General features: G+C 40.9%; 1 protein-coding gene across 2 annotated transcripts in view; it reads right to left on the bottom strand.

The window, feature by feature from the left end:
* Positions 1 to 8,112, bottom strand: part of LOC133572308 (fatty acyl-CoA reductase 1-like) — a 94,613-nt gene extending 86,501 nt beyond the window's left edge. Inside the window, exon 1 of one of the 2 annotated variants that reach the window (XM_061925212.1) lies at positions 7,989 to 8,112. The gene's annotated coding sequence lies outside the window, so the exon portion shown is untranslated. Of the gene's footprint in view, positions 1 to 7,869 lie in introns of both variants that reach the window. The other variant, XM_061925211.2, reaches the window with a different exon arrangement.
* Between the last annotated feature and the right edge of the window lie 14,079 nt (positions 8,113 to 22,191).

Below are 22,191 nucleotides of genomic sequence, written 5' to 3'. Positions count from 1 at the left end.
TATTTACCTCAGAAGGCTGCAAATAGAAAAGACGCATTAAATTTTTATTTAAATTGTATTTGATATGCCATTGATATTTTTTAATAATTACTATTATTATTATTTAAAACTCGATTTTGCATGTCACTATAAAGTTACATAAGCCTTGCTTGTTCAATATTCAATGCAAAACTTGTTTGGATCCCTATTAAAAGGTTCATTTGTTCAACCTTGGCCCGCGGCTTTGTTCAGTTTTAAATTTTGGCCCACTCTGTATTTGACACCCCTGCCCTAAAGGGTCATGGAGGGAAAAAAAAGTTTTGCAAGATCTCGCAAAAAGTATTGCGAGATCTTGCAAAACTTTTTTTTTCCTATGTCAGTGAACTGGAAGTAAAACAGACACAGCGATGGTGAACCGGAAGTAAAACGGACAAAGCGATGGAGGAGCCTACCCATAATCTGTGGGAGAAGTTTATTGATTTCTATTTTAGTATTGGCCTAACATATAAAGACATCAAATCGTAGTACGGTCCCACAGCAGAGCACAGATGATGGGTTGGCTCCCGCATGCTCCCACTCCTCCATCGCTGTGTGTCTGTTTCACTTCCGGTTCACCATCGCTGTGTCTGTTTTACTTCCGGTTCACTGACATAGGAAAAAAAACTTTTGCGCAAAACAGCCATGTCCCTTTAGGGCAGGGGTCTCAAACTCAATTTACCTAAGGGTCACTGGATGCAGAAACTGGGTGAGGCTGGGCCGCAAGAAAATATTTCTTAAAACAATCTAACATGCACTTTTTAATGAATCCCGCCCTAGCAACATACTTGCCAACTCTCCCAATTTTTCCGGGAAACTCCCGAATTTCAGTGCCCCTCCCGACAACCTCCCGGGGCAACCATTCCCTCGAATTTGTCCCGATTTTCACCCGGACAATAATATTAAGAGCGTGCCGTGATAGCACTGCCTTTAACGTCCTCTAAAACCTGTCGTCGCGTCCGCTTTTTCACCATACAAACAGCGTGCCGGCCCAGTCACATGTTGTATGAGGCTTCTGCAGACACACGTAAGTGACTGCAAGACATACTTGATCAACAGCCATACATGTCACACTGAGGGTGGCCGTATAAACAACTTTATCACTGTTACAAATATGCGCCACACTGTGAACCCACACCAAACAAGAATGAAAAACACATTTCGGGAGAACATCCGCACCGTAAGACAACATAAACACAACAAAACAAATACCCAGGACACCTAGCAGCCGTAACTCTTCCGGGCTGCAATATACACCCACGCTACCACCAAACCCCGCCCACCTCAACCGACGCACGGAGGGGTGGGGTTGATGTGTGGGGGCGCAGGGTTTGGGGGGCGGGGTTTGGTTGTAGCAGGGGTGTATATTGCAGCCCGGAAGAGTTAGGGCTGCATGGGATTCTGGGTATTTGTTCTGTTGTGTTTATGTTGTGTTACGGTGCGGATGTTCTCCCGAAATGTGTTTGTCATTCTTGTTTGGTGTGGGTTCACAGTGTGGCGCATATTTGCACCAGTGTTGAACTTGTTTATACGGCCACCCTCAGTGTGACCTGTGTGGCTGTTGATCAAGTATGTCTTGCAGTCACTTACGTGTGTGTACAGAAGCCAAATACAACATGTGACTGGGCTGGCACGCTGTTTGTACAGGTTGTATAGGGCGCTAAAGGTAGTGACATCACGGTATGCCATTAATATCGTTGTTTGGGTGAAGACATTCGAGAGAATGGTTGCCCTGAAATTCGGGAGTCTCCTGGAAAAATCGGAAGTGTTGGCAAGTATGACGCTGTCAAGTGCCATTCATATAAAACTCGCGGGCCGCACTAACATTACATTTTCATATTAAGGTGCGGGTATCAATTGGCCCACGGGCCGCGTGTCTGAGACCCCTGCTTTAGGGGCTCCGTAAGATTAGGGATGTCCCGATCCGATATTTGGATCGGATCGGCCGCCGATATTTGCCAAAAAATGCGTATCGGCAAGGCATGTGTCTCCGGTCCGTGTTTTCCAACGCACCTATTTAAATAATACATTCCACTTTTCTGCTGCTCCCTAATTACAGTTCCGCATTTTCCAGCACACCTTCAACACATCCACAGGTCTGTGGATTCTCACGCAGTTGCTTTTAGCTGCTGGCATTACACGACAGGCTCTTCTCACTCTTTTCTGTCTCTCCTTCTCACAGACAGCAAGCGCACCTTCTTACACACGTCACATACTGTCACGTCATACGTCACATACGTATACGTCCTCCCCGAGGAGAGAGGTAGCAGCATGGCTAACGTTAGCTGTGATGCTAGCGCAGCCGTGCGAGCAACGCTCCCTCTAAGGTGCGCGCCTGTGCAATTGCGCTCTGCTCAAGCGTCCTCTGCGCACGGCAAATCTATGCCACGCACAAAATCAAATAAAAAAATAAGCGCATAACAATTGTCGACACACGGACACGACAGAGAAAACAGTTTTCGTCATCATTGTTCAAATATTGTAACGTCTGTCGAGACGCTTATCTCCATTCGGTGCCACACGTCCACACCATCAAAATGCCGAGGCAAACATTTCCAGATCAACACCGTATGAAAAAAATAGTGATTTTTTTAGTTGTGATTTCCTTCTCTGCATGGAAGTTTAAAAGTAGCATATATTAATGCAGTATGAAGAAGAATGTTTTAATGTAGACACATAGAATCATCATACTGCTGTGATTATATGCATCAAGTGTTCATTCAAGGCTAAGGCAAAATATCCACATATACATTTAAAAGCCAGTAAATTAGAATATTTTGAAAAACTTGATTTATTTCAGTAATTGCATTCAAAAGGTGTAACTTGTACATTATATTTATTCATTGCACACAGACTGATGCATTCAAATGTTTATTTCATTTAATTTGGATGATTTGAAGTGGCAACAAATGAAAATCCAAAATTCCGTGTGTCACAAAATTAGAATATTACTTAAGGCTAATACAAAAAAGGGATTTTTAGAAATGTTGGCCAACTGAAAAGTATGAAAATGAAAAATATGAGCATGTACAATACTCAATACTTGGTTGGAGCTCCTTTTGCCTCAATTACTGCGTTAATGCGGCGTGGCATGGAGTCGATGAGTTTTTGGCCCCAAACCATCACTGATGGTGAAACTTTACACTAGACTTCAGGCAACGTGGATCCTGTGCCTCTCCTGTCTTCCTCCAGACTCTGGGACCTCGATTTCCAAAGGAAATGCAAAATTTGCATGGTTGGGTGATGGTTTGGGGTGCCATGTCATCTGCTGGTGTCGGTCCACTCTGTTTCCTGAGATCCAGGGTCAACGCAGCCGTCTACCAGCAAGTTTTAGAGCACTTCATGCTTCCTGCTGCTGACCTGCTCTATGGAGATGGAGATTTCAAGTTCCAACAGGACTTGGCGCCTGCACACAGCGCAAAATCTACCCGTGCCTGGTTTACGGACCATGGTATTTCTGTTCTAAATTGGCCCGCCAACTCCCCTGACCTTAGCCCCATAGAAAATCTGTGGGGTATTGTGAAAAGGAAGATGCAGAATGCCAGACCCAATAACGCAGAAGAGTTGAAGGCCACTATCAGAGCAACCTGGGCTCTCATAACACCTGAGCAGTGCCAGAAACTCATCGACTACATGCCACGCCGCATTAACGCAGTAATTGAGGCAAAAGGAGCTCCAACAAAGTATTGAGTATTGTACATGCTCATATTTTTCATTTTCATACTTTTCAGTTGGCCAACATTTCTAAAAATCCCTTTTTTGTATTAGCCTTAAGTAATATTCTAATTTTGTGACACACGGAATTTTGGATTTTCATTTGTTGCCACTTCAAATCATCAAAATGAAATGAAATAAACATTTGAATGCATCAGTCTGTGTGCAATGAATAAATATAATGTACAAGTTACACCTTTTGAATGCAATTACTGAAATAAATCAAGTTTTTCAAAATATTCTAATTTACTGGCTTTTACCTGTATATGGTGTATCGTGACATGGCCTTAAAATATTGCAATATTAAAAAAAGGCCATATCGCCCAGCCCTAGTTCAATGATGCCATTTCTGTTTGTCATGTATAATTTTGTCTATTTTGTGTTTATTCTTGAATAAACAGGTCAGTTTCTTGTTACCAACCATTGTGTATTATTCAAACTCACCTAATTCAGCTGGCTAGTTGTTATCAAGAGTACTAAAACCCTTTTCAACATGCTTCTGACAACTAAGTACCGTATTTTCCGCACTATTAGCCGCACCTAAAAACCACAAATTTTCTCAAAAGCTGACAGTGCGGCTTATAACCCGGTGCGCTTTATATATGGATTAATATTAAGATTCATTTTCATAAAGGTTAGGTCTCGCAACTACGGTAAACAGCCGCCATCTTTTTTCCCCGTAGAAGAGGAAGCGCTTCTTCTTCTATGGTAAGCAACCGCCAAGGTAAGCACCCGCCCCCATAGAAGAGGAAGCGCTTCTTCTTCTACTGTAAGCAACCACCCGCCCCCATAGAAGAAGAAGCGCGCGGATATTACGTTTCATTTCATTTGTGTGTTTACATCTGTAAAGACCACAAAATGGCTCCTATTAAGAGACAAGCGTACAACGCAGAATTCAAACTCAAGGCAATAAGTCACGCAGTAGAACACGGAAATAGAGCAGCAGCAAGAGAAGTGAACATAAATGGTGCGTAGGTAGAGGAAGCAAAAGATGACCTGCGCCACTAAGACAGGGAGACAGCGCCGGACGACATACGCCAACATCTGCCAGTGGATTGTAAATGCCTGGGCGAATATATCGGTCTCAACTGTGGTCCGAGCTTTCCAGAAGGCAGGATTCACGGAACTGCTGGAAAACAACAGCAACATTGACTCTAATGACTTCGACGAGACGGAGCCGGCCATTTTGGATGCCGTATTCGCCCAACTTTTTAATTCAGACACTGAAGAAGAATTGTTAGAACGCTGGTTTGTAATATATTATTAAAGTTTGACTGACCTATCTGACTGTTTTTTTGACATTCCCTTTAGCGCAGCGTAGGCGCGGCTTATAACCCGGGGCGGCTTATAGGTGAACAAAGTTTTGAAATATGCCATTCATTGAAGGTGCGGCTAATAACCCGGGGCGGCTTATAGTGCGGAAAATACGGTAGGCTAAATAACTTTAAACTTTAATACATGCTCGGACAGGCCAGTATCGGTCAGTATCGCTTTCGGATCGGAAGTGCAAAACCAATATCTGTATCGGATCGGAAGTGCAAAAACCTGGATCGGGACATCCCTACGTAAGATATGACATTTTTTCGCGCATGCGTACTAGGTCGCGTTGCCCCGGCGGACGGAGGGGGGAGGAGGTCTTAAACGGTGGCATTGTTGTGTGTGGACGCGGATAAGGTTATGTGGGATCTACTCAGGATAACTTAGCTTAGTGTACAGGTAAAAGCCAGTAAATTAGAATATTTTGAAAAACTTGATTTATTTCAGTAATTGCATTCAAAAGGTGTAACTTGTACATTATATTTATTCATTGCACACAGACTGATGCATTCAAATGTTTATTTCATTTAATTTTGATGATTTGAAGTGGCAACAAATGAAAATCCAAAATTCCGTGTGTCACAAAATTAGAATATTACTTAAGGCTAATACAAAAAAGGGATTTTTAGAAATGTTGGCCAACTGAAAAGTATGAAAATGAAAAATATGAGCATGTACAATACTCAATATTTGGTTGGAGCTCCTTTTGCCTCAATTACTGCGTTAATGCGGCGTGGCATGGAGTCGATGAGTTTCTGGCACTGCTCAGGTGTTATGAGAGCCCAGGTTGCTCTGATAGTGGCCTTCAACTCTTCTGCGTTTTTGGGTCTGGCATTCTGCATCTTCCTTTTCACAATACCCCACAGATTTTCTATGGGGCTAAGGTCAGGGGAGTTGGCGGGCCAATTTAGAACAGAAATACCATGGTCCGTAAACCAGGCACGGGTAGATTTTGCGCTGTGTGCAGGCGCCAAGTCCTGTTGGAACTTGAAATCTCCATCTCCATAGAGCAGGTCAGCAGCAGGAAGCATGAAGTGCTCTAAAACTTGCTGGTAGACGGCTGCGTTGACCCTGGATCTCAGGAAACAGAGTGGACCGACACCAGCAGATGACATGGCACCCCAAACCATCACCCAACCATGCAAATTTTGCATTTCCTTTGGAAATCGAGGTCCCAGAGTCTGGAGGAAGACAGGAGAGGCACAGGATCCACGTTGCCTGAAGTCTAGTGTAATGTTTCCACCATCAGTGATGGTTTGGGGTGCCATGTCATCTGCTGGTGTCGGTCCACTCTGTTTCCTGAGATCCAGGGTCAACGCAGCCGTCTACCAGCAAGTTTTAGAGCACTTCATGCTTCCTGCTGCTGACCTGCTCTATGGAGATGGAGATTTCAAGTTCCAACAGGACTTGGCGCCTGCACACAGCGCAAAATCTACCCGTTCCTGGTTTACGGACCATGGTATTTCTGTTCTAAATTGGCCCGCCAACTCCCCTGACCTTAGCCCCATAGAAAATCTGTGGGGTATTGTGAAAAGGAAGATGCAGAATGCCAGACCCAAAAACGCAGAAGAGTTGAAGGCCACTATCAGAGCAACCTGGGCTCTCATAACACCTGAGCAGTGCCAGAAACTCATCGACTCCATGCCACGCCGCATTAACGCAGTAATTGAGGCAAAAGGAGCTCCAACCAAGTATTGAGTATTGTACATGCTCATATTTTTCATTTTCATACTTTTCAGTTGGCCAACATTTCTAAAAATCCCTTTTTTGTATTAGCCTTAAGTAATATTCTAATTTTGTGACACACGGAATTTGGGATTTTCATTTGTTGCCACTTCAAATCATCAAAATTAAATGAAATAAACATTTGAATGCATCAGTCTGTGTGCAATGAATAAATATAATGTACAAGTTACACCTTTTGAATGCAATTACTGAAATAAATCAAGTTTTTCAAAATATTCTAATTTACTGGCTTTTACCTGTATATTGTGCAACCCTAATTGATGTGTCAAAATAGACAGAAACTAGGACTTCAAGGTTGTTACTTTACAACAAAGAGCAGCCAGACGGCCATTTTCAACCATCATGTACAAAATATAAGGAATTGTTTAATAACGGGAGATATTATCGGCTGGTACACTAATATGCTTTGTCAGCGACAACACAAAACTAAGATGTTTATGTTTTGTTCTGATAGTTTATTGTACACTGTATTGACCTACCGGCTTGCTTTTACCGTCTTTATGTAGAAAATGTGTCAATTATGGATTTGTCGCTGGACATGCATAAGTCAGGCTAATATAGACAATGAGTCATCAAAAATATGCATTGAAAATACATCATAAATGATATAGTATAAATATCACAGACACCATGTTGTGTGAGATTAATGTGAGTAAATTAGCCGCCATTACTATCGTGCTTGTTTGCTGTGCTGATAAGGAATACAACCACAGTGATAGTCATCAGGAGTATTATCGTCATTATCACATTGTTACTTATCCACAATGGACTTATCTCAGGAAAACAATTAGATAAAGGATGTCATCCACACTTCATATTAAACAGATACAGATATGGAACGCTGATTTTTTTTTTTTTTTTTTTTTTCCTTTTAGCCGCTGATTCGTAGCAACGCAGATAAGGTTATAACAAAAGCGTAGTCTTGCAAGTAATGTAAGTTGAAGAGCATTCAAATGTTTGTTTTAATGTTTGAGCATCTCCTTCCGCCCGAAGAGAAGTTGTCGCTGAGAAAACAGCAAGCGTCGAACATTTGTCGTTTTACCAACACCCAGCCGTCAAAGTGAAGCTTGTACGTACCTGCAGACGAAGGCTGCTGTGTAGAAGAAGTTTAAAAACGTGTAAAAATGAATATATATATATATATATATATTGTGTAAGGGAGAATACCGCTGAAAAAGTACACAGTGGACACTCACGAGGAAGAGGCTCGTTGGGCGGGTCACGTGGTGACGTCACAAGAACAGCGTGCCCCCGCAGCACAGATAGGAGCAGAGAGAAGACGTCTCACTTTCGGCGATGTGTACTGGACTGTGCCGGTTTGCCACGGTGGCCGATAGGGGAGGGACGCATAATAAAAAAAACAGCCGTGTTCATTAAGACAGTTTTCAATTAAGATCAATTGTAGTCTTTTGACGAAATTGTATTTCAGTTTTAGTCTAGTTTTAGTCGACTAAAATATCAAGTATTAAAGGTAACCCCTCTTTTGTAGTTTATTTGAAAGCACCTTTGCCAGGGGCGTCACTAGCTTTTAAGGACATGGGGGGCTTAGCCCCCAGGAGATGCACAGGATGTGAGCGAACGTCAGAGGTGTGGACTCGAGTCACATGACTTGGACTCGAGTCAGACTCGAGTCATGAATTTGATGACTTTAGACTCGACTTGACAAAATGTAAAAAGACTTGCAACTCGACTTAGACTTTAACATCAATGACTTGTGACTTCACTTGGACTTGAGCCTTTTGAATTGACATGACTTGACATGACTTGCTACTTTCCCCAAAACCCAAAGATGAAAAAGTTATTCGGGAGCGCTCCGTATTTTTCATTGTGTACTTGTCTATCAGCGTTGCGTGTGTCAGCTGGTGTGCTCTCAGTACAACAGCCAATCAAATTACATCTACTTTGTTTTCATCACACAGCATTCATCCAATCAAATTGCAGGACAACCAACAAAGAAGACATGTCCAAACCACACGCCAGTGAACAAAAAATGATACCTAAAATCATTTTGTTTGGGTATAAAAATTACGAGGTGGTCAACACAAAACGGTTTGCAGTATGCAACACATGCGGTTCCAAAATTACTGATGGAGAGGCAACAACTTCCAACTTCGTCCGGCATTTGAAGTTGCACAAAGAACGGTAAGTTTTGAATGTAAGATAACGTTTATTGGCTAAGTAACGTGACTTTTATTTGCTGTGTAGTTAAATCAGTGAGGCTGTAAACTCACTGCTAACGTTATAACGTTATTGCAAACACGGGAATCTGTTGCAGTTCACTACCTTATTCATACTTTTTGTTCAGTGATTTTTTTTAAGCAGGGTTACGTTAGTCAATATATCACACGTAACGTTAGACGGCGGTCAGCAGCACCGCGTATTTTAGCCACCTAAAAAAAGACAAAAATAGTCAAATAAAGGTCAGTTAAAATGTATACTATATTATGAATAAGTGTACCGTTTTAGCTAGCTTTCTGACATACTGTTGGTTGTTTACCTCAGTGGTCCCCAACCACCGGGCCGCGGCCCGCTACTGGTCCGTGGATCGATTGGTATCGGGCCGCACAAGAAATATATATATATATTTTTTCTTTTTTTAATTAAATCAACATAAAAAACACAAGATACACTTACAAGTAGTGCACCAACCCAAAACAACTCTCTCCCCCCTTTTGTTCTGGGCATTGAACATGAAGACTCTTCCTTCACTGTTCCGAGTGGCCATGAGAGTCTTGGCAGTGCCTGCCTCCAGTGCTCCAGTGGAGCGAGTTTTCAGCCATGGTGGCATCATACTACGCCCCCATCGTGCACAAATGACTGACAGACTCTTGGCTAATTTGGTCTTTTGCAAATGCAATGCAGCATAGGGCCCTGACATATAAAAAGTACAACTTTTTTGTTATGTTCACGTATATGTCATGTTTTTTCAATGTTAACACTTTTGTACAAATAAGTACATTTGCACTTTATTTTTCAATGTGTTTGTTCTGTAAAGGAATGAGTTAATGTTTAAAATGACTGGTTAATAGTGCTATTATAAAGTGCAATGTCAGCACAATTTTCTTTCCTGCAATTTAAAATGCACTTGTTTTAATAAATAAATACAGCGTTTGAAAAGCATACACAATCTGTGTTAATATATTAGTCTGTGGTTAAAAGGACTTGAAAGGACTCGAAACTCAAAATGCAGGACTTAGGACTTGACTTGAGACTTTCCAGTCTTGACTTTGGACTTGACTCGGGGCTTGCCTGTCTTGACTCGGGACTTGACTCGGACTTGAGGGCAAAGACTTGAGACTTACTTGTGACTTGCAAAACAATGTCTTGGTCCCACCTCTGGCGAACGTACACAAGCACACAACTTCACAAACGGCTAACAAAGACTTAGAAATTATTCATTGTTAGGGCCCGCAATGGCCCATTGCAAAAGGACTCCCGAAGGGAGTCCTTATGCAATGGGACATAAGGACCTATTGTTATTCGTTCGTTTTATTATTCTTTATTCTTCCGCCGCCACAACAAACTGTAATTTGACCCACTTAACATGCTTCAAAACTCACCATATTTGACCCACACATCAGGACCTGCGAAAATTACCTTTTTAAAAAAAAAACGAACCCCACAACTCAAAATTGCGCTCTAGCGCCCCCTAGGGAAAAGAAAAACTAGACTGCCTATATCTCCCACTAGGAAGATCGGAGAGGCATGAAACAAAAACCTTTATGTAGGTCTGACTTAGATCTACATTTCATAATTGTATATCTTTGGGCTAAAATCAACAGGAAGTTGGCAATTCCCCCTTCAAGACAAAAAAGTACTAAAAACAGTCACTTTTGCCTCTTTGAGCTGTAATTTGACCCCCTTAACATGCTTCAAAACTCACCAAACTGAACACACACATCAGGACTGGCTAACTTAAACGTATCGCTGTTAATCAATTAACTGTGATCTAATGAAAAAACCTAACCCCAAATCTAAAAATTGTGCTCTACAGCAATTTTTTAATAAAACGCACAAAAAACTGCTCCTCGGATGAAAAATCTGACAAAACTGCCTGTAACTCCCACTGGGAAGGTCGGAGAGACATGAAACGAAAACCTCTCCGTAGGTCTCACTTAGACCTACATTTCATAAATTGACAACCCCCAGCAAAAATATACAGGAAGTTTGCTATTCCCCCTTCAACACAACATTTTTGTAGAAACCCGTCACCTTTCTTCAAACATTATCTCCTCTGAGCGCGTTTGTTGTTTCGGCTTCAAACTAACACAGGAGAGAGATTGAACCCTTCTGATTAAAAGTTGGTGAAAGAGTTGTGATACCTGCTCCGGTTTTGATTGTATGACCCTTCAAAGACCCGCTGCACTGATGCTCCTGCGGTGCTGTTTTTTTAAGATGGCTACTCAAAAGCAGGAAGCACCAACGTGCCCACACAATGCAGACAAGGTAGGTACACTAGACAAAAGTCTTGGGACACTTCAGACAAAAAGTAGACAAAAGTATTGGGACACTTAGGACTAGCACCTGCCAAATACGTGGGCCCGAACAACGCTGCTTGCAGCTTTAATTATTATTATTATTCTTTAAAAATGCACGGGACGAAATGAAATGCTCCCCGGGACGATGGCTTTTAACCATTCTTTTTCTTTTTCTTTTCATGTATTTATTCATTTTACATTTTATATTACATGTCTTGGTTTTTCCTACCTCTGAAAATCCTATGAAATGTTTAACAAACCATCCTATAATAATACAACAGCTATTAATGTAACAATACAATAAAACAAATATATTTAATGATGTTTTTGTCATTATTTTAACAATAGGCTAATGTATATTACTTTATATAGATTCTACAAGAAACACAAAAATTAAAAACTAAATTATTTACAATTGCACACACAAGGTTTCGTGCAGCTTCACTCATTGTAAAGGAAGATAATGTGCTTCGTACACCTGCAGGACCGCAAGCAAGGTCGCAGAGAATATGCGGACTGGAATTTGAATGATGTGAGCATTTTCTATATGAACAAGTGGAATGGATTGGATACCGACGCACTAAAGAGGCTCTCTACCTTACGCTATGAAGTGAGGGGAAACTGAGTGAATAATAACAGGTTATAAGATTATTTATTTAAACTCATATTCGGGCCACTTTATAATGAATATGTCGGCATGTATTTGTAAAAAAAAAATAAAAATAAAAAATTATTTAGGGGGCTTAAGAATATTTTAGGGGGGCTTGAGCCCCCCTAAAATAGGTTTAACAACGCCAATGGTTTAAACTACTGCAGGAGCCTAAATGCTGTTTAAGTTAATTTACATTTTATGGAAGGTGCTTTATGTTTTTTCAGCCAAAATGGGACTATTTACTTTATTTGCATGCTTAGAATAATTGTAAGGTACCTTTTATTTGTAATTATTACATTTGTCTAAATAATTTGATGACGTAACTGTTTAATTGCATATATGGCAGAAGGATCTGTGTGGTAAGATGGTTTGGACACAAGGTATTATGGATAAGATATATATATATAGATATATATAGATGTATATATATATATAGATAGATAGATGGATGGATAGATAGATAGATAGATAGATAGATAGATAGATAGATAGATAGATAGATAGATAGATAGATAGATAGATAGATAGATAGATAGATAGATAGATAGATAGATAGATGGATAGATAGATAGATCAATCAATCTTTATTTATATAGCCCTAAATCACAAGTGTCTCAAAGGGCTGCACAAGCCACAATGACATCCTCGGTACAAAGCCCACATACGGGCAAGGAAAAACTCACCCCAGTGGGACGTCGATGTGAATGACTATGAGAAACCTTGGAGAGGACCGCATATGTGGGTAACCCCCCCCCCCCCTCTAGGGGAGACCGAAAGCAATGGATGTCGAGTGGGTCTGACATAATATTGTGAGAGTCCAGTCCATAGTGGATCCAACATAATAGTAAGAGTCCAGTCCATAGTGGGGCCAGCAGGACACCATCCCGAGCGGAGACGGGTCAGCAGCGCAGAGATGTTCCCAGCCGATGCACAGGCGAGCGGTCCACCCCGGGTCCCGACTCTGGACAGCCAGCACTTCATCCATGGCCACCGGACCTGTGCCCCCCCCCCCCCCCCCTCTCTCAAGGAAAAGGGGAGCAGAGTAGAAAAGAAAAGAAACGGCAGATCAACTGGTCTAACAGGGGGGCTATTTAAAGGCTAGAGTATACAAATGAGTTTTAAGATGGGACTTAAATGCTTCTACTGAGGTAGCATCTCTAATTGTTACCGGGAGGGCATTCCATAGTACTGGAGCCCCAATAGAAAACGCTCTATAGCCCGCAGACTTTTTTGGGCTCTGGGAATCACTAATAAGCCGGAGTTCTTTGAACGCAGATTTCTTGCCGGGACATATGGTACAATGCAATCGACAAGATAGGACGGAGCTAGACCGTGTAGTATTTTATACGTAAGTAGTAAAACCTTAAAGTCACATCTTAAGTGCACAGGAAGCCAGTGCAGGTGAGCCAGTATAGGCGTAATATGATCAAACTTTCTTGTTCTTGTCAAAAGTCTAGCAGCCGCATTTTGTACCAACTGTAATTTTTTAATGCTAGACATAGGGAGACCCGAAAATAATACGTTACAGTAGTCGAGACGAGACGTAACGAACGCATGAATAATGATCTCAGCGTCGCTAGTGGATAAAATAGAACGCATTTTAGCGATATTACGGAGATGAAAGAAGGCCGTTTTAGTAACACTCTTAATGTGTGATTCAAACGAGAGAGTTGGGTGGAAGATAATACCCAGATTCTTTACTGATTCGCCTTGTGTAATTGTTTGGTTGTCAAATGTTAAGGTGGTATTATTAAATAAATGTCGGTGTTTAGCAGGACCGATAATCAGCATTTCCGTTTTCTTAGTGTTGAGTTGCAAGAAGTTAGCGGACATCCATTGTTTAATTTCATTAAGACACGCCTCCAGCTGACTACAATCCGGCGTGTTGGTCAGCTTTAGGGGCATGTAGAGTTGGGTGTCATCAGCATAGCAATGAAAGCTAACACCGTATTTGCGTATGATGTCGCCTAGCGGCAGCATGTAAATACTAAAGAGTGCAGGGCCAAGAACCGAAATAGATAGATAGATAGTACTTTATTGATTCCTTCAGGAGAGTTCCCTCAGGAAAATGAAAATTCCAGCAGCAGTGTACAGAGTTGAGATCGAATTTAAAAAGTAAAAAGTAAATAATGGGGGTATAAATGGAAACAAAATAGAAACATATTACAATAGAATAAAAATAAAAAGCAACAATGAGAATAAAAAAAAACAGTAAAATAAGAATATAACAAAAGAAACTAGACAGTAGTGACCATGTTATGAAAAATGATTGCACTGTTATTGTTTTGCTCCGGGTTGGGGAGGAGATCTTGCCCCAAGTGGAGGAGTTCAAGTACCTCGGAGTCTTGTTCACGAGTGAGGGAAGAGTGGATCGTGAGATCGACAGGCGGATCGGTGCGGCGTCTTCAGTAATGCGGACGCTGTATCGATCCGTTGTGGTGAAGAAGGAGCTGAGCCGGAAGGCAAAGCTCTCAATTTACCGGTCGATCTACGTTCCCATCCTCACCTATGGTCATGAGCTTTGGGTTATGACCGAAAGGACAAGATCACGGGTACAAGCGGCCGAAATGAGTTTCCTCCGCCGGGTGGCGGGGCTCTCCCTTAGAGATAGGGTGAGAAGCTCTGCCATCCGGGGGGAGCTCAAAGTAAAGCCGCTGCTCCTCCACATTGAGAGGAGCCAGATGAGGTGGTTCGGGCATCTGGTCAGGATGCCACCTGAACGCCTCCCTAGGGAGGTGTTTAGGGCACGTCCGACCGGTAGGAGGCCGCGGGGAAGACCCAGGACACGTTGGGAAGACTATGTCTCCCGGCTGGCCTGGGAACGCCTCGGGGTCCCACAGGAAGAGCTAGACGAAGTGGCTGGGGAGAGGGAAGTCTGGGCTTCCCTGCTTAGGCTGCTGCCCCCGCGACCCGACCTCGGATAAGCGGAAGAAGATGGATGGATGGATGGATGTTATTGTTTTGCATCCAGCTGTCATCCTAGTACCCCCCCCCCCCCCCTCCCTCCCAGAGATAATGGCAGTCAGGTACGGTGGAATCGAGCCACACTGTTTTTTGACTAAAATGTAGATTCCTAATGAAGCCTTAGCTTGACGCGGCTCCTTGAATTTGAGTTATCACGTTTAAGTAATTGTTTCAAGGACATTGATAACAATTAGGTTCCGGTAATGTGGGAGCCTAAATGCTGTTAAGTTAATTTACATTTTATGGAAGGTGCTTTATGTTTATTCAGCCAAAATGTGACTATTTACTTTATTTGCATGCTTAGAATAATGACAAGGTACACTTTATTTGTAATTATTACATTTGTCTAAATACTCACTCTTACTTTTTCTTACTTTTTCTAACTCTTTCTTACTGTAACAAACTCGCTTTATTTTGCCATTCATTTGTTCTCACATCGTTATTGTTTTACGTTTTTGAATTATTAAGTTCACAAGTAAACGACACAAAACGAAGAGGAGCGTCTGGAGTTTTGTTTGTTGTTGCCGCAGCAAGGATCAGGAGAAAGTGGAGGAGCGTCAAGCTAAGGCTTCATTAGGAATCTACAACTACCTTAAAGCATTCGACCTACAATAGCATGATCTTATGGTTTGGAATGATTAGCTAGTTTCGTCATGTTTTGAAATTAAATGAAATATATATTTCAGGCGCCCCCCGCGACCCTGAAGGGAATAAGCAGTAGGAAATGGATTGATTGATATCTTTCAGGCACTTTTTCTACAGGTAAAAGCCAGTAAATTAGAATATTTTGAAAAACTTGATTTATTTCAGTAATTGCATTCAAAAGGTGTAACTTGTACATCATATTTACTCATTGCACACAGACTGATGCATTCCAATGTTTATTTCATTTAATTTTGATGATTTGAAGTGGCAACAAATGAAAATCCAAAATTCCGTGTGTCACAAAATTAGAATATTACTTAAGGCTAATACAAAAAAGGGATTTTTAGAAATGTTGGCCAACTGAAAAGTATGAAAATGAAAAATATGAGCATGTACAATACTCAATACTTGGTTGGAGCTCCTTTTGCCTCAATTACTGCGTTAATGCGGCGTGGCATGGAGTCGATGAGTTTCTGGCACTGCTCAGGTGTTATGAGAGCCCAGGTTGCTCTGATAGTGGCCTTCAACTCTTCTGCGTTTTTGGGTCTGGCATTCTGCATCTTCCTTTTCACAATACCCCACAGATTTTCTATGGGGCTAAGGTCAGGGGAGTTGGCGGGCCAATTTAGAACAGAAATACCATGGTCCCTAAACCAGGCACGGGTAGATTTTGCGCTGTGTGCAGGCGCCAAGTCCTGTTGGAACTTGAAATCTCCATCTCCATAGAGCAGGTCAGCAGCAGGAAGCATGAAGTGCTCTAAAACTTGCTGGTAGACGGCTGCGTTGACCCTGGATCTCAGGAAACAGAGTGGACCGACACCAGCAGATGACATGGCACCCCAAACCATCACTGATGGTGGAAACTTTACACGAGACTTCAGGCAACGTGGATCCTGTGCCTCTCCTGTCTTCCTCCAGACTCTGGGACCTCGATTTCCAAAGGAAATGCAAAATTTGCATGGTTGGGTGATGGTTTGGGGTGCCATGTCATCTGCTGGTGTCGGTCCACTCTGTTTCCTGAGATCCAGGGTCAACGCAGCCGTCTACCAGCAAGTTTTAGAGCACTTCATGCTTCCTGCTGCTGACCTGCTCTATGGAGATGGAGATTTCAAGTTCCAACAGGACTTGGCGCCTGCACACAGCGCAAAATCTACCCGTGCCTGGTTTACGGACCATGGTATTTCTGTTCTAAATTGGCCCGCCAACTCCCCTGACCTTAGCCCCATAGAAAATCTGTGGGGTATTGTGAAAAGGAAGATGCAGAATGCCAGACCCAAAAACGCAGAAGAGTTGAAGGCCACTATCAGAGCAACCTGGGCTCTCATAACACCTGAGCAGTGCCAGAAACTCATCGACTCCATGCCACGCCGCATTAACGCAGTAATTGAGGCAAAAGGAGCTCCAACCAAGTATTGAGTATTGTACATGCTCATATTTTTCATTTTCATACTTTTCAGTTGGCCAACATTTCTAAAAATCCCTTTTTTGTATTAGCCTTAAGTAATATTCTAATTTTGTGACACACGGAATTTTGGATTTTCATTTGTTGCCACTTCAAATCATCAAAATTAAATGAAATAAACATTTGAATGCATCAGTCTGTGTGCAATGAATAAATATAATGTACAAGTTACACCTTTTGAATGCAATTACTGAAATAAATCAAGTTTTTCAAAATATTCTAATTTACTGGCTTTTACCTGTACATGAAAATGTCAGAGGAATTATCTCCCTCAGATTAGATTTTTCCTTTAGTGATGAAGACGACATCCAGGAAACCCACAATAATGCGTGTCCTTGGCCATATTTAGACAAATTTATGTGTTTAGAGAAACCAATGGCCAAAACCTTAGTTTTTAGTTGTTTACTCCATCCATCCATCCATTTTCTACCGCTTATTCCCTTCGGGGTCGCGGGGGGCGCTGGAGCCTATCTCAGCTACAATCGGGCGGAAGGCGAGGTACACCCTGGACAAGTCGCCACCTCATCGCAGGGCCAACACAGATAGACAGACAACATTCACACTCACATTCACACACTAGGGCCAATTTAGTGTTGCCAATCAACCTATCCCCAGGTGCATGTCTTTACTCTGTAAACCAAAATCATAACTGCTCTCTTCATCTTAGACGTGGAACACACATGTAGGAACACACATTAAGTTGAGTTCATGAAGAGTTTTACTGCACATAACCATTACAAACTGTTCCCACACAACACATAAATCATTGTGTTTTTTGTCAAGATATACGTTTGTAAATAGATGCTGTTTTTTTTTTTTTTTTTACTGTAGGCAGAGAAAATGAATAACATTTATAGGAGTGGGCCAAAGAAAAGGCAACCTAAAATAAATACAAACAGTGGAATGCAGGTACGCCTAGAGGTAGTTGTAGGGTGTCCCCAGGTAAATGACAGTAATGTGGGCCGATAGATATAAATGCTGTTAAATAGGGATGTCCGATAATGGCTTTTTTGCCGATATTCCGATATTGTCCAACTCTTAATTACCAATACCGATATCAATCGATACCGATATATACAGTCGTGGAATTAACACATTATTATGCCTAATTTGGACAACCAGGTATGGTGAAGAGAAGGTCCTTTTTAAAAAAAAAAAATCAAATAAAATAAGATAAATAAATTAAAAACATTTTCTTGAATTAAAAAAAAAAGTAAAACAATATAAAAACAGTTACATAGAAAATAGTAATTTATGAAATGAGTAGGGATGTCCGATAATGGCTTTTTGCCGATATTCCGATATTGTCCAACTCTTAATTACCAATACCGATATCAATCGATACCGATATATACAGTCGTGGAATTAACACATTATTATGCCTAATTTGGACAACCAGGTATGGTGAAGAGAAGGTCCTTTTTAAAAAAATTAATCAAATAAAATAAGATAAATAAATTAAAAACATTTTCTTGAATTAAAAAAAAAAGTAAAACAATATAAAAACAGTTACATAGAAAATAGTAATTTATGAAATGAGTAGGGATGTCCGATAATGGCTTTTTGCCGATATCCAATATTCCGATATTGTACAACTCTTTAATTACCGATATCAACCGATACCGATATCAACCAATATATACAGTCGTGGAATTAACACATTATTATGCCTAATTTGGACAACCAGGTATGGTGAAGATAAGGTACTTTTTTTTTTTAAATTAATAAAATTAAATAAGATAAATAAATTAAAAACATTTTCTTGAATAAAAAAGAAAGTAAAACAATATAAAAACAGTTACATAGAAACTAGTAATTAATGAAAATTAGTCAAATTAAGTGTTAAAGGTTAGTACTATTAGTGGACCAGCAGCACGCACAATCATGTGTGCTTACGGACTGTATCCCTTGCAGACTGTATTGATATATATTGATATATAATGTAGGAACCAGAATATTAATAACAGAAAGAAACAACCCTTTTGTGTGAATGAGTGTGAATGAGTGTAAATGGGGGAGGAAGGTTTTTGGGTTGGTGCACTAATTGTAAGTGTATCTTGTGTTTTTTATGTTGATTTGATTTAAAACAAAAACAAAAACAAAAAAACAAAACAAAATTATACCGATAATAAAAAAACGATACCGATCATTTCCGATATTACATTTTAAAGCATTTATTGGCCGATAATATCGGCAGGCCGATATTATCGGACATCTCTACTGTTAAATGCAGAGGTGGGACCAAGTCATTGTTTTGCAAGTCACAAGTAAGTCTCAAGTCTTTGCCCTCAAGTCCGAGTCAAGTCCCGAGTCAAGACAGGCAAGCCCCGAGTCAAGTCCAAAGTCAAGACTGGAAAGTCTCAAGTCAAGTCCTAAGTCCTGCATTTTGAGTTTCGAGTCCTTTCAAGTCCTTTTAACCACAGACTAATATATTAACACAGATTGTGTATGCTTTTCAAACGCTGTATTTATTTATTAAAACAAGTGCATTTTAAATTGCAGGAAAGAAAATTGTGCTGACATTGCACTTTATAATAGCACTATTAACCAGTCATTTTAAACATTAACTCATTCCTTTACAGAACAAACACATTGAAAAATAAAGTGCAAATGTACTTATTTGTACAAAAGTGTTAACATTGAAAAAACATGACATATACGTGAACATAACAAAAAAGTTGTACTTTTTATATGTCAGGGCCCTATGCTGCATTGCATTTGCAAAAGACCAAATTAGCCAAGAGTCTGTCAGTCATTTGTGCACGATGGGGGCGTAGTATGATGCCACCATGGCTGAAAACTTGCTCCACTGGAGCACTGGAGGCAGGCACTGCCAAGACTCTCATGGCCACTCGGAACAGTGAAGGAAGAGTCTTCATGTTCAATGCCCAGAACAAAAGGGGGGAGAGAGTTTTTTTGGGTTGGTGCACTACTTGTAAGTGTATCTTGTGTTTTTTATGTTGATTTAATTAAAAAAAGAAAAAATATATATATATATTTCTTGTGCGGCCCGATACCAATCGATCCACCGACCAGTAGCGGGCCACGGCCCGGTGGTTGGGGACCACTGAGGTAAACAACCAACAGTATGTCAGAAAGCTAGCTAAAACGGTACACTTATTCATAATATAGTATACATTTTAACTGACCTTTATTTTACTACTTTTGTCTTTTTTTAGGTGGCTAAAATACGCGGTGCTGCTGACCGCCGTCTAACGTTACGTGTGATATATTGACTAACGTAACCCTGCTTAAAAAAAATCACTGAACAAAAAGTATGAATAAGGTAGTGAACTGCAACAGATTCCCGTGTTTGCAATAACGTTATAACGTTAGCAGTGAGTTTACAGCCTCACTGATTTAACTACACAGCAAATAAAAGTCACGTTACTTAGCCAATAAACGTTATCTTACATTCAAAACTTACCGTTCTTTGTGCAACTTCAAATGCCGGACGAAGTTGGAAGTTGTTGCCTCTCCATCAGTCATTTTCGAACCGCATGTGTTGCATACTGCAAACCGTTTTGTGTTGACCACCTCGTCATTTTTATACCCAAACAAAATTATTTTAGGTATCATTTTTTGTTCACTGGCGTGTGGTTTGGACATGTCTTCTTTGTTGGTTGTCCTGCAATTTGATTGGATGAATGCTGTGTGATGAAAACAAAGTAGATCTAATTTGATTGGCTGTTGTACTGACAGCACACCAGCTGACACACGCAACGCTGATAGACAAGTACACAACGAAAAATACGGAGCGCTCCCGAATAACTTTTTCATCTTTGGGTTTTGGGGAAAGTAGCAAGTCATGTCAAGTCATGTCAATTCAAAAGGCTCAAGTCCAAGTGAAGTCACAAGTCATTGATGTTAAAGTCTAAGTCGAGTTGCAAGTCTTTTTACATTTTGTCAAGTCGAGTCTAAAGTCATCAAATTCATGACTCGAGTCTGACTCGAGTCCAAGTCATGTGACTCGAGTCCACACCTCTGGTTAAATGTAGCTTTGATGTAGCAAACTACTTTTGCCGTGTAACTTTCAGTGTAGCTTGCGACAATTCTCTGGGGATAGCTTCCCCTGTAGATTAGCTACATTTAATGAAGAGTAGCGTGTAGTTTAGCTTACTACATTTTCCAAGTAGCTTGCCCATCACTGGGAATCGATTTTCAAGTTTGGGATAGGGTTTCATGTTAGTCTTTCAAGCTAACTTTATAGTTTGAAATAATATTGTCAAGCTTGGTTTCAAGTTAAAGATTAGGTGCTATGTCAGTGTTTGAACTTAATGTTAGAGTTTGCCAAAACTGTTCTTTTTTTTTAAAGAAAGGGTAGCCTACGAGAACGCATCATATGGATAATGCAGGAATCAATCCCACTACCTCTCACAAGCTAAGCAAGCGCTCTACCATTTGAGCTAATTCCCCATACCGATTGTCTGGGCCGCTATGTGTTTCGTGACACAGACCTTGCTGAAAACTGTTACAGGAGCCCATTTGGCCAGGTTGACACATGATCATGTTTTACATGCGCGGGTTCCAATCCCATCCTCATCAGGTTTGCTATCTTTATTGCAATACCATAATAGTTTGAGCTGGGTGTTTCACATTAGGGATTTAATCAATCAAAGTTTACTTATATAGCCCTAAATCACAAGTGTATCAAAGGGCTGCACAAGCCACAACAACATCCTCGGCTCAGATTAAAAATAAGGTTAGGGTTTCTAATAATGGTATCAAGGAAGCGTTGGGGTTTCACATTTGGGTTTGTGGTTAGGGTTTATAAAAATGTTGTTAAACTAGGGGGGTGCTTGTTATTAGCTTTCACGATGGGGCTGAGGGGTTTCGACAGTTGGGGTATCATAATAGAGTTTATAGCTAGGGTTAGGGTTTATTGAAACGTATCTATGGCCATTCTCATTCATCCAGTTCATTGTACTCTGAGGGCAATCAATCGAGGGCAACTGAACAGTTCAGTTTGGCGTTCAGAAGACGTCAAACCATGTCTCGCCTCCCATCCGAGCAGACTTTATCAGTTCATGCTTATAGACTGAGATTTGTCAGAATTAGTCTAGAAGCTAGTGCCAAAGCCACAACTATTTATTCTCCAACAAGAGGAGAGCGTGCACAGGCAAGAATGGTCCCGCCCTTTTGTAGTTAAAAAAAAACAACTGGTGAGATGCTAATGAGCAACCCTTCTGTCAATACCA

This window comes from Nerophis lumbriciformis, linkage group LG29 (genome assembly GCF_033978685.3).
Source record: "Nerophis lumbriciformis linkage group LG29, RoL_Nlum_v2.1, whole genome shotgun sequence".
Lineage (NCBI taxonomy): Eukaryota > Metazoa > Chordata > Actinopteri > Syngnathiformes > Syngnathidae > Nerophis > Nerophis lumbriciformis.
Note: the sequence above shows the minus strand (reverse complement) of the source record. Positions and strands in the feature narration are given on the sequence as shown.